The sequence below is a fragment of the Micromys minutus genome, assembly GCF_963924665.1.
Source record: "Micromys minutus genome assembly, chromosome: X".
In the NCBI taxonomy this organism is placed as follows: domain Eukaryota; kingdom Metazoa; phylum Chordata; class Mammalia; order Rodentia; family Muridae; genus Micromys; species Micromys minutus.
Window position 1 is genome coordinate 1,771,389 of NC_137970.1, and position 15,450 is coordinate 1,786,838.

At 37.8% G+C, this 15,450-nt stretch overlaps 1 pseudogene across 1 annotated transcript; it reads right to left on the reverse strand.

The window, feature by feature from the left end:
* Positions 1–7,019: 7,019 nt before the first annotated feature.
* On the reverse strand, positions 7,020–8,096 carry LOC308415816 (tRNA N(3)-cytidine methyltransferase METTL2-like; annotated as a pseudogene). The gene has a single exon. The product of its transcript is annotated as a tRNA N(3)-cytidine methyltransferase METTL2-like (transcript).
* Between the last annotated feature and the right edge of the window lie 7,354 nt (positions 8,097–15,450).

Sequence of the window (15,450 nt, forward strand, 5' to 3'; positions counted from 1 at the left end):
TGGCTTAAACCCACTTATCAGTGAGTACATACATACCATGCATGTCCTCTTGTGTCTGGGTTACTATGATATTTTCTACTTCCATCCATTTGCCTGCAAAATTCATGATGTCCTTGTTTTTAATAGTTGAATAGTATTCCACTGTGTAAATGGTTTATCTTTCCTTTAACAGAGCCCTGGATAGTCAATATTTTGTAGTTTTAGAACATCACACTTGGATGCTTTTAGGTGCCTTTAATGCAGTAGCTTTCAAGCTCTGTGTAACTTATCTTCCGAATTTCTCATGAAGGCACCACCCTATTGTCCAACTAGATGTCACAAATGCTTGGTTCCAAAAACTAGCTTCACTGTTCCTTGATACTTTTCACCTTTTCTAACTTTCTAGATACACACACACAGACACACAGACACACAGACACACACAGACACACACAGACACACACAGACACACACACACACACAAATAAACAGCCCTTTAAGTCTACTATACAAAATAAAGGAGCTAAGAAGGTAGCTCTGTTAGTGGTATTTGCCTAGTCCTCAGTTTAGATATCCAGTACCACATAAACTGGATATTGTCACATATCCCTGTGCCTCCAGCAGTTGGAGTTGGTAGTAGGAGGATCACAAACTCACAGGAACTATTAGCTACACATGTCAGTCTGGAGCACATGAAATCCTGTTTTGAAAACAAAACAATAGAGTAGAGCAGTCAGACCATAAAAACTGTTTGGCAAAAGCCAGTCACAAAATATTTCCATCATTTATCTTCCCACATATATTTTCAAATTATTAGTTCCCCATTAGTTCTTTAGCTTCGATCCTCTACCTCTATTCAGTCATTGTTGACAAGTCAGCTTTGGCAACAGGCTTTGATTGAGGAACATGCTTTTTCATTAATATAGCCATATCTGTCTTCTTTCCTAAATGGCTACAATTGTCTGTCATCTTTTCTTTCTTTCACTACTGGCTTACTTTTTGAGACATCTTCACTTTTTTTAAGAGGCATAGTTTAATTCTGGTGAAATAAAATTTTTCTCACAGTTTGTCACATATGATTGAATCTACTCAGTCACAATCTGCAAGTTTCTATTTCCTTCTTCAAATCCTTCCCAATAGAAATATATCACTGTTTTCCCCTGTAACAACTTTGGAAATGCAGTGCATAGGGCTATTTGTACTTCTCCCTCTCCCCCTCTCTCTCCCTCTTTCCCTCCCTCCATGTGTGTGTGTATGTGTGTGTGTGTCACTGCACACATATGTGCTCCAGTGGAAGTCAGAGGAAAAATTGCAAGAATAAGTTCTCTTCTTCCACTATCTGGGTCCTGGGGAACTGAGCTCATATTGCTAGGCATGACCACAAGAACTTTACCTGGCAAGCCATCTCACTGACACTGAAACATAATTCTGCCAATATGATTACTTTTCATGGCCTGACTATTGTTTAAATTCACATATAGATATGAATTATATGTTAAAAATATCTCTATAATATTTCTATCCTCCCTTCCTTGCCTGTTTCTTCCCATTTGTCCTCCTTTCTTCCTTCTGATTTAATTTCAACCTTCCTTTTATGTATTCATGAATGATTTTATCTAATTATATAAAACAGAGGAACAACAAATGAGAGAAAATGTATCGTTCTGAGACTGGTTCAATTAACTTAATGTGATTATCTCCAGTTGTGTTCATTTGTCTACAAATGAAAACACATCATTCTCTTTCTTTCTGAAGAAATTGATAATGCAGCTTTTCTCTTTTTACTAAGTATATGTAAGTGAATATAAATCACACATGCCTATGGTATAGTCATTTGCACTTAGTTTTTATGGTTAGGAATATATCATTTATCAATTTGAAAAATAACAGTAATTGTAGCCTTTCTGTAGTGTCTAACACAAGATAACAAGGTTTCAAAGAATGAAAGAACAAATTCACATATGCTAATAACATAGTTTTTTTAAACAATAAATGGTTGAGTAATTGGTTGACTTTGAACAGTAGACATGCACTGTTTCTCTGAGTATATAATTTACTGTAAGCAGTTCTGGTCCAGCCTAGCTCATTTAATTTCTGAAATAATTGCACACTCGATTTAAATAGACTCACTCATGTGTCTAGTGAATTTTACACTAGCATGTCTCAAAGTAACTCAACTCTGCCGGCACATATAGTGTCCAGTCTGTTTTAAAGTGGCAAAGGACAATACAAAGTCATCCAGCACTTTTCAAGCCTTTCCTTAAGTTATATTTACTACTTTACTATTAAACATAGCATCACACACACACACACACACACACACACACACACACACATATAATATACAAAGTGCATGCTTACTGAAACTATATGGCCCAGCCACCTGCTGGTTATGTCCAATGGAAAATGTAGATGCTGTTAACATTTTGTCCCAATAAAGATGAATAAGTGTATTATAAGTTCTTTGTACATATTTACCAATTATTTGCTTACACCTGAAATATGTTTTAACGTTTCTTTCTTAGCAACTGTGGGGAAGAAAAAATGTAAATAACATGTTGGAAAATTATCTGCTGCTTATAATCATTCAAATGATTGTCCTGAGAAATGAACTGGTTCTTATATACAACAGATGTTTTGCATTTAATATGTTTCTCTCATCCCAATTTTGAAATATGTCCATGGTAGAGAAATATAATGCAATCGAGAAAATAATAGGAGCTTGGATCCTCATGCTGAGCAACAAGCAGATTACTTCTCCAGCATGTTTCCCCAATAGATTCTGATCTTCTTAATAGCTCCAAAGCAAAGTTTACATTTATGAAAAGATAAAATTGATTTAACTATGGCCTGCATTGAGGATTTATTTAAAACATTGTGTCTTGAAACAAGAACTGACGGGAACTTTCTTTGGAGAATCAGGAACGGTTATAGAGGAATTTCCTGTATAGAAAAAAAAAATCACATGCATGCTTGGTGGCAAAACAAAATAAAAACATAAAAACAACAAAATATCACAGCCACTGATAAATTTTAAATGAATCTGTCCTATTTCTATGTTTATCTTTAAAAAATATCGATATAATAAAAAAAAAACTTTGCCTTACTACCTATTTGATAAAAAGACAATAAAAGAAGAATGCAAACAGAAACATAATTATCACCTTGATAAAACTCATGATGACATTTTCTCCAAAAGTGACCAAATAGTCTGTCACAAAACAAGCATAAACAGATACAAGAACGTTGAAATAATTTCATGCATCCTATCAGATCGCCGTGGACTGAGGCTGGTCTTCAAAAACAACAAAACAACAAAAACAACAAAAAGCCCACATACACAAGGAAATTGAACAATGCTCTACTCAATGATAGCTTGGTCAAGGAAGAAATAAAGAAAGAAATCAAAGACTTTTTATAATTTAATGAAATAGAAGGCACAACATACCTAAAATTGTGGGATGCAATGAAAGCAGTACTAAAAGGAAAACTCATAGCTCTGAGTGCCTTCAAAAAGACACTGGAGAGAGCACACACTAACAGCTTGAAAACACACCTGGAGGCACTTGTACAAAAGGAATCAGATACACCAAAGAGGAGTAAATGGCAGGAAATAATAATATTCAGAGCTGAAATCACCCAAATAGAAAAAAAAAAGAACTATACAAAGAATCAACAAAACCAGGACCTGGTTCTGGTAACAACAAAAACTGAGGAAATTCAAGAAATCATCAGATCCTACTACAAAAGCCTATATTCAACATAACTAGAAAATCTAGAGGAAGTAGACAATTTTCTATACAGTTACCAGGTAGCAAAGTTAAGTAAGGATCAGATAAACTATCTAAACAGCCCCCAAACTCCTAAAGAAATAGAAGCAGTCATCAAAAAGCTCCCAACCAAAAAAAAAAAAAAAAAAAAAACAACAAAAAAAAAATCTAAACAAAACAAAACAATTACACTCATTCCTAAACCACACAAAGACCCTAAAAAGAAAGAGAACTTTAAACCAATTTTCCTCATGGACATTGATGCAAAAATAATCAATAAAATTATTGCAAATGGAATCCAAGAACACATCAAAACAATCCTTCACCATGATCAAGTTGACTTCATCCCAGGGATGCAGGGATGCAGGGATGCTTCAATATAGGAAAATCCATCAGTGTCATCCACTATATAAACAAACTCAAAGAAAAAAAGTCACATGATTATCTCTCTAGATGCTAAGAAAGCATTTGACAAAATTTAACACCTCTTTATATTAAAAGTCTTGGAAAGGTCAGGTATTCAAGGCACATACTTAAACATAGCAAAAGCAATATACAGCAAACTAGTAGCCAGCATCAAAGTAAATGGTAAGAAACTTAAAGCAATCCCACTAAAATTAGGGACTAGACAAGGCTGTTCACTCTTTCCCTACCTACTCAATATAGTACTTGAAGTACTATCCAGAACAATAAGACAACAAAAAAAGTCAAAGGAACACAAATTGGAAAGGAAGAAGTTAAAATATCACTATTTGCAGATGATGTGATAGTATACTTAAGTGACCCCAAAATTCCACCAGAGAACTTTTACACCTAATAAACAACTTCAGTAAAGTGGCTGGATATAAAATTAACTCAAGCAAATCATTAGCCTTCCTGTACTCAAAGGACAAACAGGCTGAGAAAGAAATTAGAGAATCAACACACTTCACAATAGTCATAAAGAATATAAAATAACTTGGTGTGACCCTAACCATGCAAGTGGTCTGTAGGACAAGAGCTTCAAGTCTCTGAAGAAGACCTCAGAAGATTGAAAGATCTCCCATGCTCATGGATTGGAAGGATCAACATTGTAAAAATGGTCATCTTACCTAAGGCATTCTTCAAATTTAATGCAGTCCCTATCAAAATTCCAACTCAAGTCTTCATAGAGTTAGAAAGAGCAATTTGCAAATTCATTTGGAATAATAAAAAACCCAGGATAGCACAAACCATTCTCAACAATAAAAAACTTCTGGGGGAATCACCATCCCTGACCTCAAGCTGTATTACAGATCAATTGTGATTAAAAACTGCATGGTATTAGTACAAAGACAGGCAGGTAGATCAGTCAAACAGAATTGGGAACCCAGAAATGAACCCACAAGCCTGTGGTTACTTGATCTTTGACAAAGGAGCTAAAAACATTCAATGGAAAAAGGACAGTCTCTTCAACAAATGCTGCTGGTTCAACTGGCAGTTAGCATGCAGAAGAATGCAAATCGATCCTTTCTTATCTCATTGTACAAAGCTCAAGTTCAAGTGTATCAAAGACCTCCACATAAAACCTAGTACACTGAAACTAATAGAACAGAAAGTGGGGAAGAGCTTAGAACACATAGGCACAGGGGGAAATTTCCTGAACAGAACACCAATGGCTTATGTTCTACGTCAAGAATTGACCAATGGGGCATCATGAAATTGTGAAGCTTCTGTAAGGCTAAGGACACTGTCAAAAAGACAAAACGGCAACCAGCAGATTGGGAAAGAATGTTTACAAATCCTACATCTGATAGAGGGCTAGTATCTAATATATACAAAGAACTCAATAAGTTAGATGCTAGAGCATCAAAGAATCCTGTTTTAAATGGAGTGCAGAGCTACACAGAGATTTCTCAATGGAGGAATACTGAATGGTTTAGAAGCACCTAAAGAAATGCTCAACATCCTTAGTCGTTAGGGTTAATCAAAACAACCTTAAACAACAATTTTGCAAATCAAAAAACCCTGAGATTCCACCTCACACTAGACAGAATGGCTAAGATCAAAAACTCAGATGACAGCAGATACTCACGAGGATTTGGAGAAAGAGGAACACTCCTCCACTGTTGGTGGGATTGTAAGCTGGTACAACCACTCTGGAAATTAGTCTGGCAGTGTTTCATAAAATTGGACATAGTGCTCCCTGAGGACCCAGCTATACCACTCCTGGGCATATACCCAAAAGTAACTCCAGTATCTAACAAGGACACATGCTCAACAGTGTTCATAGCAGCCTTATTTACAATAGCCAGAAGCTGGAAAGAACCCAGATTTCCTTCAACCGAGGAATGGATACAGAAAATGTGGTACATTTACACAATGGAGTACTACTCAGCTATTAGAAACAATGACCTCATGAAATTCCTAGGCAAATTGATGGAACAAGAAGCTATCATCCTGAGTAAGGTAATCCAGTCACAAAAGAATACTCATAGTATGCACTCACTTATAAGCAGATACCACACCCTCCCCAAAAGAAAAAGCTATGAATACCCAAGAAACCATCCACAAAACTTATGAAGCTCAAAAAGAAGGAAGACCAGAAAGTGGATGCCTCAGTCTTTCTTAGAAGGAAGAACAAAACAGGAGAGGAAATACAAGGTCAAAATGAGGAACAAGGATTGAAGAAAAGATCTACAGAGACTGCCTCACCTGGAGAACCACCCCACGTGCAGCCACCAAACCCAACCACAATTGCTGACACCAAGAAGTGTTTACTGGCAGGAACCAGACATGGATGTCTCCTCAGAGGCTCTCCCAGAATCATACAGATACAGATGAGGATGCCTGCAGCTAAACATCAGACTGAACACGGGGACCCCAGTGAAAGAGCTGGAGAAATGACTGAAGGAGCTGAAAGGTTTACACCCTCATGGGAAGAACAACATCATCAACCCGCCAAGGCACTGAGGTGGAGAGGGTGATTGGGAGAGGGAGCACCTTCATGGAAGCATGTTGTGGGGGGAAGGGTATAACATTTGAAATGTAAATACAGAGAATATCCAATAAAAAAATCTACACTCTTTTTATTTGTTTGTTTGATTGTTTTTGGAGACAGAGTTTCTCTGTGTAGTACTTGCTGTCTTAGAACTCAGAGATCTGTCTGCCTCTGCCTCCAGAGCACTGGGATTAAAGGTGTGTGCCATTGCACCTGGCTTTAAAAAAAAGCATACTTGTTAATGTTAAAGAAAGTAATTGTTCCTAGGTTCAAAGTTTGAGCTACTGGAATCCCCATCAACAAGCCACCATTTACAGATGTCTTACTAAAGTCCCAAATAAGAAAAAACAATGTGTATGGGGAGTGGGCACCCGTTGTCTGGCGCTGTGCATTAGAGGTTTCCTGTTTTTGCACTGAATCCAGACACGGTACATGGTCAGCCGTTTCCCTCTATTCACCTGTAAGCATTGATCTGCACCTTTTCCAGACCCGAGACAATGAAGAGTATATCCAGCTCATTTTATATGAAGTAAACTCTGGTGCCATCACCTCACATAGAAATTTTCAGACAGACCCTAACCTTTTTGAAATCAAGTTGAGCCATGTCATAGCAGCAATAGTCTCGAAGCAGCATCACCCTTCCAGGCTTCAGGAGTCTGCTTATCTTGCTGATAGCTTTCTGCATCTTGTCTGGAACAATTGCTAAAAGAACAAATATAAGAACAATGACATCCAGACTGCCCTTGGACACCGGGTGACGCTGATCTTCGTCACAGAGATCATGAACAAAGGCAAAACAGCGAGAAGGTCATATTCTGAATTTGTCTTGACCAGTTCAACAGCTATGGCAGAAAAATCACAACAGTAAACAAAGAGCTTTGGGTTCTTGTTAGTTTTTAAAACTGGAAAGACCATGTTTCCTATACCATAACCAACATCAAGTATTCGGTAGGTAGCAGAGAAACCAAGAAAGTCATCATCACAAAATTTCTAGGTGACTGAGTTTCTGAGTCACCGGCTCTTCCACAAGAGGCACCTGAGTCTCACACCCATGGCTGGTACAAGAACACTTGTGCCGCTCTGGTGTCAGGCCAGGTCCGTCCTCTCTGCTTCTGTGTTCAGAGACTTCACTCTTGGGGCTCTCCAAGGGTAAATTCCAAGGTGACTGTGGCTAGGTGCCAGTTCAGGGAACTCAGTAAAAAGCCAGTGTCTGTTCTTGCTTCTCTGGGCACACCAGCTGGAAACTGGTCTCCTGCATCTGCCTCTCTGCCTGCTCCTCTGACCACTTCACGCTGTCCCAGGCATTGTGGTGGAAGATGCGTGCCAGGTCGCTCAAACTGCGGCCTCTTCCCTTCCTCGGTCTCTGGCACGCCTACCCTCCAGCCCATTTTATTACTTCCTGTTTCAATATCCCCCAATAAGACTTGGTAGAATTCACCATCTCTCAGTCTTTGGTTTTGCAAAGTATCCCAGCTAGAATGGAACTCACTATGTAGCTCAAGCTGCCTTCAAAATCTTGAACCTCCTACTACAGCCTACCGAATGCTGGGAATAAAGGGGTTCACCACCATACTTGGCTTTATGCAGTATCTCTTAAACTTGTCAGTTGCCAAATCAGGGAAATATGAAATGAATTCAATAAACTATGATATCAAATGTACCCATCATGCCCTTTTTATCCTGAGCCCATCAAAACAGTATTTTTCTTTTCTGGAGTATATATTTTAATCATTAACAGACAAAGTATCACTTTTGTTCTTTAAAAAATTCTTTAAAGCTCTAGACATTTGTCAAACATCCAGCACTTTCAAAGACTGTTCAGGCTATTTTTCAAGTTAGGTGAGAAGCAATGGTCATGAAAAGCAGGTCTGAAATGCCCCTAGAGGATTAGCAATAAAAATGAATTAACATTTAGAAAAAGTAAATCTTAGTCAGGTGATAGATAGGATGGGAATTTTCTAATTTAAGGTTACCTTTCTAAGTACAAAATTATGTAGCCTTCATGGATTAATAATGACTGAAGTGACTGAAGTAGAAAATAAAAGCTTTGAAATAAATAGAGCAGCAACTATTCATAATGGCCACCTCATTGAATTAAAAAGTTGAATGACCACAGTTTTCCAAAGACCATCTGTGATAGACTAGCATGTGGAAGCAAACATGGATCCTCTACAAGTGAGGTAAGCTCTTTTAACTACTCAGCCACTTATCTCAGCAGTTCCTGAACATCAGTTTATACACCAGTGAGTCAGTATTTTACATTTAAAATCTTAGACAGTTTGCTTTAAAGTAACACATCTATATCAATTCATCCTTTGGAGGGAATCTATGCTGGTTCCTATATTGGCCATTGTGAACTCCAGCAGTATGCATGGATATTTCAAGTACCTCTGTGGAATAATGATTTAGAGTCCTTTAAATACACAACCAGAAGTGGTATAGCTAAATCACATGACTCAGATCTTGGGGAAGTGAAGCTGAGGAGTCTCCATACTGACATACTGATTTCAAAGGCGGCTGCAGCAGTGTATAAGGGTTTCTGTCTCTCCACAAGCATTTCTTGCCATTTGTTTTCTTGATAATAGCCACTCTTCCTGGGGTTAGAGTCTTAAAGCAGTTTTAATTTCCCTGATATCTAAAGGATGTTGAATACTTTTTCAAATAGTTCTTTAATATTTGTATTTCTCCTTTTGAGAAAAGGTGGTGGAATTTTATTCAGCCATAAAGAAGAAAAGTGTGCCATATCTAGGAAGATATGAAACTGAAGATCATAATAAATGAAACAGACCAGATTTAGAAAGGCATACATTGCATGATTCTATATGTAGAAGACCAGTAAATCTTGTGTAGAGGGATCCACCATTTGAGGGTAAGAAAGAGGTGGTCACAAGAGAAGATGTGGTAAGATAGAACAGAAGAAGGGACTGGGACAGGAAATAAGAGCAGCAGACAATGAGTTTGTTTATAATAAAAATACCATAAGGAAATTTATTATTTTTACATGAAATTAACTTTTAAATTAAAAATTAAGAGAAATACATCAGTCATGGTCCATGACTATAATTCTAACACTTGATACTTGAATGTCAGAGGCAGAAAGATTGATACAAGTTCCATGGCAGCTGGGAATACATAGGGAGACCTTGTCTGAAAAATAAGCTGTGGTGCCTGCACCCCAAACAGCTACTCCGAATCGGGTGTAGGCCTGAGGGTTTGAAAGAAAAGACAGAACTCACTTATTCGTGTTACCAGAAAGGCTTTACTGCATCTCCAACTCCAAATGAACTGCACTGACTCCAGCTCTCCAGTGTGTACACTTACAAAAGCACTTACAAAGGCAGTATGCAAATTCCCTAGCTGCTGGGTGGAGGCGTCACCCCCTGGGGTGAAGTCTATCCGGAGGTAGCCAGGAACCGGAACAGTTAAGGAGGAGGCTCCGACTGGGCATTAGTATTACAAAGGAATACTAATACTAACACTTTGTTTTCCCAAAGTCAAGGCATGCAAGTGGACAATTCAGCTAACCCTTAGCAGATCGGGGTTGGGCCTAACATCTAACAATAGCAAACAGACAAGAAAACACAAACAAAAGTAATTGAACTGGAGATGTGTCTAAGTTGGAAAAGTCCTTTCTGCTGATCATGAAGCCTTGTGCTTCATTCCCAGTACCATACCAACTCAGCTACTATCTTAGCACTTGGAATATGGAGGCAGACAAATTAAACATTTCTTACCCCACCTGGCTACGTAGTGAGTTCAAGACCATCCTGAGACACAGAAGACACTGTTTCAAAAACACTGACGTAATTTAAATAAGGTAGGCTTGGTGGCCTGTATTTGCAATTCCAGCACTAGGAGAGAAAATCTAAGAGGATCAGGAGTTCAAGGTTACCTTTGGCTACATAGCAAGTTTGAATCCAGCCTGGGGAACCTGAGGCTATATTTCTAAAAAGAAGAACTACATCCTCCTGCCACATACCCCAGGCCCTTCAACACACAGGCTTCAGAAAACATTCCAGGATAAGTGGTAGAAGGAATATGAGAGCCAAAGACAACAAATACTGTGAATTGTTGTCTTCTGGAGGCAACACAGCTGTTAAGTTCAAAAGCTCACTTCTACTATGATGACTTGCACAATATTAAGCCAACAAGATCTGAGCATTCTAGGAGGCAGCATTAACTGAACTCAGGACAGTGAAAAAAAGTAAAGGATGAGGTAAGAGAGACATTTTGGAAGGTGTCTGTGAAGGAATAGGAAGGAGTCTTAGTTGTGAGCATGATCAAAATATATTTATATGTATATATGAAATTACCAGTAAGTAATTAATAGCCAAAAAGTGGGAAAGAAATAAAGTAAGGTAACTAGACTGAAATTCTAAATCTACTTTTGTAGAACATTCAATGTTTTTCAGGCATCATTATCTCCCCTTTCCCTCCAGAGCGATTTCAAAATTAATATGCAATCTATTTTTATTTAGAAATAAAATGCAGTTTAGATCTTCAGCATTAAAGGTTTGAGCCCCAGCATAACACAGCTGATAGTTGGTTAACATTAGTGTGAAGTCTTCCAGTCAGTGAGCGTACCTACGAACGCCCAAGGACAAATGGCAATTAGGCCAACTAACTATGGATTGGAACATTCAGAAATGATCCACAATAGACTTTTTCTTCTTATGAACTTATCTATGTATTTGTTATAGTGATTGGAAGCTGATATGTATAGTGTATAGTATTCTACTAATTATGATCTTGCAACAAAGGCTCCATTTCCTAATCCACCTTCAAATAAGGTATCTGAACTTTTTTTTATCTTTTTATTTAAGTTTTTACTTATTCACTTTATATTCCACTCACTGTTCCACTTCCAGTCACCTCCTCTCATTATCTTTCCCCCATCCCCTTTTCCTCTGAAGGGGTGGGGTCTCCCTGGGTACCCCCCCCCCCTGGCACTTCAAAGACATTAATGCTTTTTCCATGAAAAACAAAATTTATTTCTGAGAGAGGGGAAGAGACAGAGACAAAGACAGAGAGACAGAGAGAGATGTTTTGGGGTACACATGGTGTGCATTCAATAGATGGAAAACAACTTTGTACATTTTGTTCTCTCTCTCTCTCTCTCTCTCTCTCTCTCTCTCTCTCTCTCTCTCTCTCTCTCTCTGCTTTTTTATGGATTCTGTGAATTGAACTAGTCAGCATCTCAGGCTTACTTGGAAAGCACCCTTACTTGTTCGGCCATACCATCAGTCCTCTTTTCTTTTTTTCAACATCATATGTTTTCAACATCAATATCAACAGCTGATATTTCTTACTAAAGGGTAATAATTCTGAATATACTTGTGTACAGCTCTAATCCCAGAAGGACTTCAATGTCATTCTTGGATACAGTGAAATGGAGAATAGCCTGGGATTCATGTGATCAGTTTCAAATAAACAAACAGCAAAAACATAATACTAATAAATTCGTGTTAAATAGTATTTCTTTGACACCCTTGCTTTGGGAAACTTGTATATATAGAGGTAAATATTAAACAATGGTGAATACTTCTAGGCACCACACAATGCTACCTCCTGCTACTCTCTGGCCCCAGCAGCAGCCAAGCCCCCTGTGACTCTCTGCTGTGAAGTCTGCTCACATTCCTAGCATCCACTTCCTGTGGTTATTGTTACAATTCCCAGTATCCTGACAAAATCAAAACTCTAGAAGTTTGTAATTTATCAACCAGATTAATGAGTAAATTCTCATTCCCAAAACATTCACACAATAAACTCAGAGCCAATTGATATTGGTATAAACTACCCACCTAGATAGAACAAAATAGCCTGTAATTATCAATTTCTTATAAGATATTCATAGCTACCTGTGGCTATTTAAAGCCACACAGGGGTGGTTCATCCTTCTCCTCTTCCATCTTTGTTTCTTCTCCCATTCTCCTCTTTCTCCTGACTTTCAAAAACTCTTCCCCGTCTTTTTTTTCCACTGCCCAATCACAGGCCTTGACTTATCTTGTGCCTGTCCTCACCTGCATGTAGACATCAATCCACATATGTATGTCACTTTGTTTGATCCTCACAAACACAACAGAGGTATGATAAGATACAAAGGATTATTTCAGTCTTTTTTGTCTGTTGAGGCTTGCTTTGAGATCAATTTTAAAGAAGGTTCAATGCGGTGCTGAGAAAAAGGTATATTCTATGGTGTTTGGGTAAAATGTTCTGAAGATACCTGTTAGGTTCATTTGATTCATAATCTCTGTTAGTTTCATTCTTTCCATGTTTAGTTTCTGTCTGCATAGCCTGTGCATTGGTAAGAGTTGGGTCTTGAAGTCTCCACTATTAATGTGTGGGGTTGATGTGTGATTTAATCTTTAGCAATGTACCTTTTATGGATGTGTACCCTTGATTTGGGGCCTAAATTTTCAGAATTGAGATGTCCTCTCGGTGAATTTTTTCTTGATGACAATGGCGTGTCCTTTCTCATCTCTTTTTATTACTTTTGGTTGAAAGTCTATATTATTAGATATTAAAATGGCTACTACAGCTTGTTTCTTCAGTCTGTTTGCTTGGAAAATCCTTTGAAGCCCATTACTATGAGGTAGTATGTATTACCTTTGTTGCTGAGGTATGTTTATTGTATGCAGTAGAATAAAGGATACTGTTTTCTCATCCATTAAGTTAACCTGTGTCTTTTTTAATTGGGGAATCTCTTTCATTGATGTTGAGAGATATTGATGACCAATGATTGTTAATTCCTGTTATTTTGGTGGTGGTGATGGTGGTGGTAATGTATCTCTTCCTTTGGTTTGCTGGGATGGGCTTATTTATTTCCTGTTTTTTTTTTTTTTTTTTTTTTTTTTTTTTTTGGCGTAGATATACCATGTGCCTTGGTACCACATGACCCTGGTGGGAACAGAATAATATGTTTCCTGCCCCTGGAACAGGGATAGTAGATGTGGGCCCCCAAGAGTGTAGATGGATGCCATGAGCATAAGGCTTGTTTGTATAATAATGCACATATTTTACATTCATCCTTTAAAGAAGTCCTCCTTGTTAAAGTCAATGACACCATGATAATCATACAGCAGGAGGTCAGGAGGTGAAGGTGTGGCTGATTTTTTAGCAAAATAAATCTAGTTCACACAGGACAGCCCTTAAGGCTGTGGAAAAGAACTCTAAAAACCTAAGTTCAAAAATATATAACTTCTCAACTATTCAAAAAATTAGAATGCAATATGAATTTTACAAGGGACATGAGGAATCTAAAGAAGCAGTGGCAACTACACTATCATGCAACTTGTCAGAAAGATACTAAAGAAGGAGATAAAGAGATTTAGAGAGTGGTGATCATAGGAGATCCCACCCAGCTAAATATTGTTTATGCTTACAAAGGCAAAAAATTCTTGAGTTCAGGTTGGCCTAAGATTGGTTGACAGAGCAGAATTAGTCCCATGAGTGGCAGAAATAGTAATTTCAGAACTGTGTCCCACACAGCTAGCTTATTGTTTGTGCTCAACATAATCAGGCAGCTCTCTGAATTATTTTGTAATGTTACAAGAAAATGTGTGCTTGCTGTTTCCTAAGAATTAAGGATCTGGAGTCAAAGAATGCTGGTTCATAAGATAATCAACAGGAAACCTGAAATAAATGACTGGATTGATATGTAAAATAAAAGACTGGGCTTATGATCTTCAGGAGATGAGCTATTCAGAGAAACTTTTTAGAATAACAAGAGAGACATGCTTGGAGAAATATCTTGAGCAGAGAATAGCAAGAGAGAGCAGATCTGAGAGAGAGAGACAGAGACAGACAGACAGACACATACAAACACACACACACACACAGAGAGAGAGAGAGAGAGAGAGAGAGAGAGAGAGAGAGAGAGAGAGAGACTGGAAATCTGTGATTTGACTTTGAGTCACTTGTTTTTCAGCTCTCAGATACCCCTTCCTCAGAACTTCCTCTCCAAGTTAAGGTGGTCCTTGGCATAGCTAGCCTCCTTGGGCTGGCATTCTTTCTAGTGTCTTCTGTATAACTGGATTTATAGATACATCTTATATTTTGTTTTATGGTGGAATATTTTGTTTTCTCCATCTACGGTGATTGAGAGTTTTGCTGGGTATAATAATCTGAAATGATATCTATGGTCTCTTAGAGTCTACAAGACACCTGCCCAGGACCTTCTGGCTTTTAGAGTCTCTGTTGAGAAGTTGTGTGTAATTATGGTATGTATACCTTTATATGTTCTTTGGACATTATTCTTTGTGGCTTCTAATATTTTTGCTATGTTCTTTACATTTAGTATTTTGTGTTCTGTAAGCTTCTTGTATATTTACAGGCATATCTTTCTTTAGGTTGAGGAAAATTTCTTCTACAATTTTGTTGAAAATATTTTCTGGATCATGTAGCTGGGAATCTTCTTCAATTTCTGTTATTCTTAGGATTGGTCTTTTCTTAGTGTCACAGATTTCTCAGACATTTTGTGTCATGAACAATTTAGATTTAACATTTTCTTTGTCCCATTTATCAATTTCTTTAATCATATCTTCTATACCTGAGATTCTCCATTCTACCTTCTGTATTCTGTTGGTGATACTTACATGTGTTGTTCCTGTTCCCTTCCCTGGGATTTACATCTCCAGAATTCCCTCAGTTTGTGTTTTCTTTATTTCTTCCATTTCCATGTTCAGTTATTACAGACTTTTATTCATTCCCTTCATCAGTTTGATTGTACTTTCCTGTATTTCA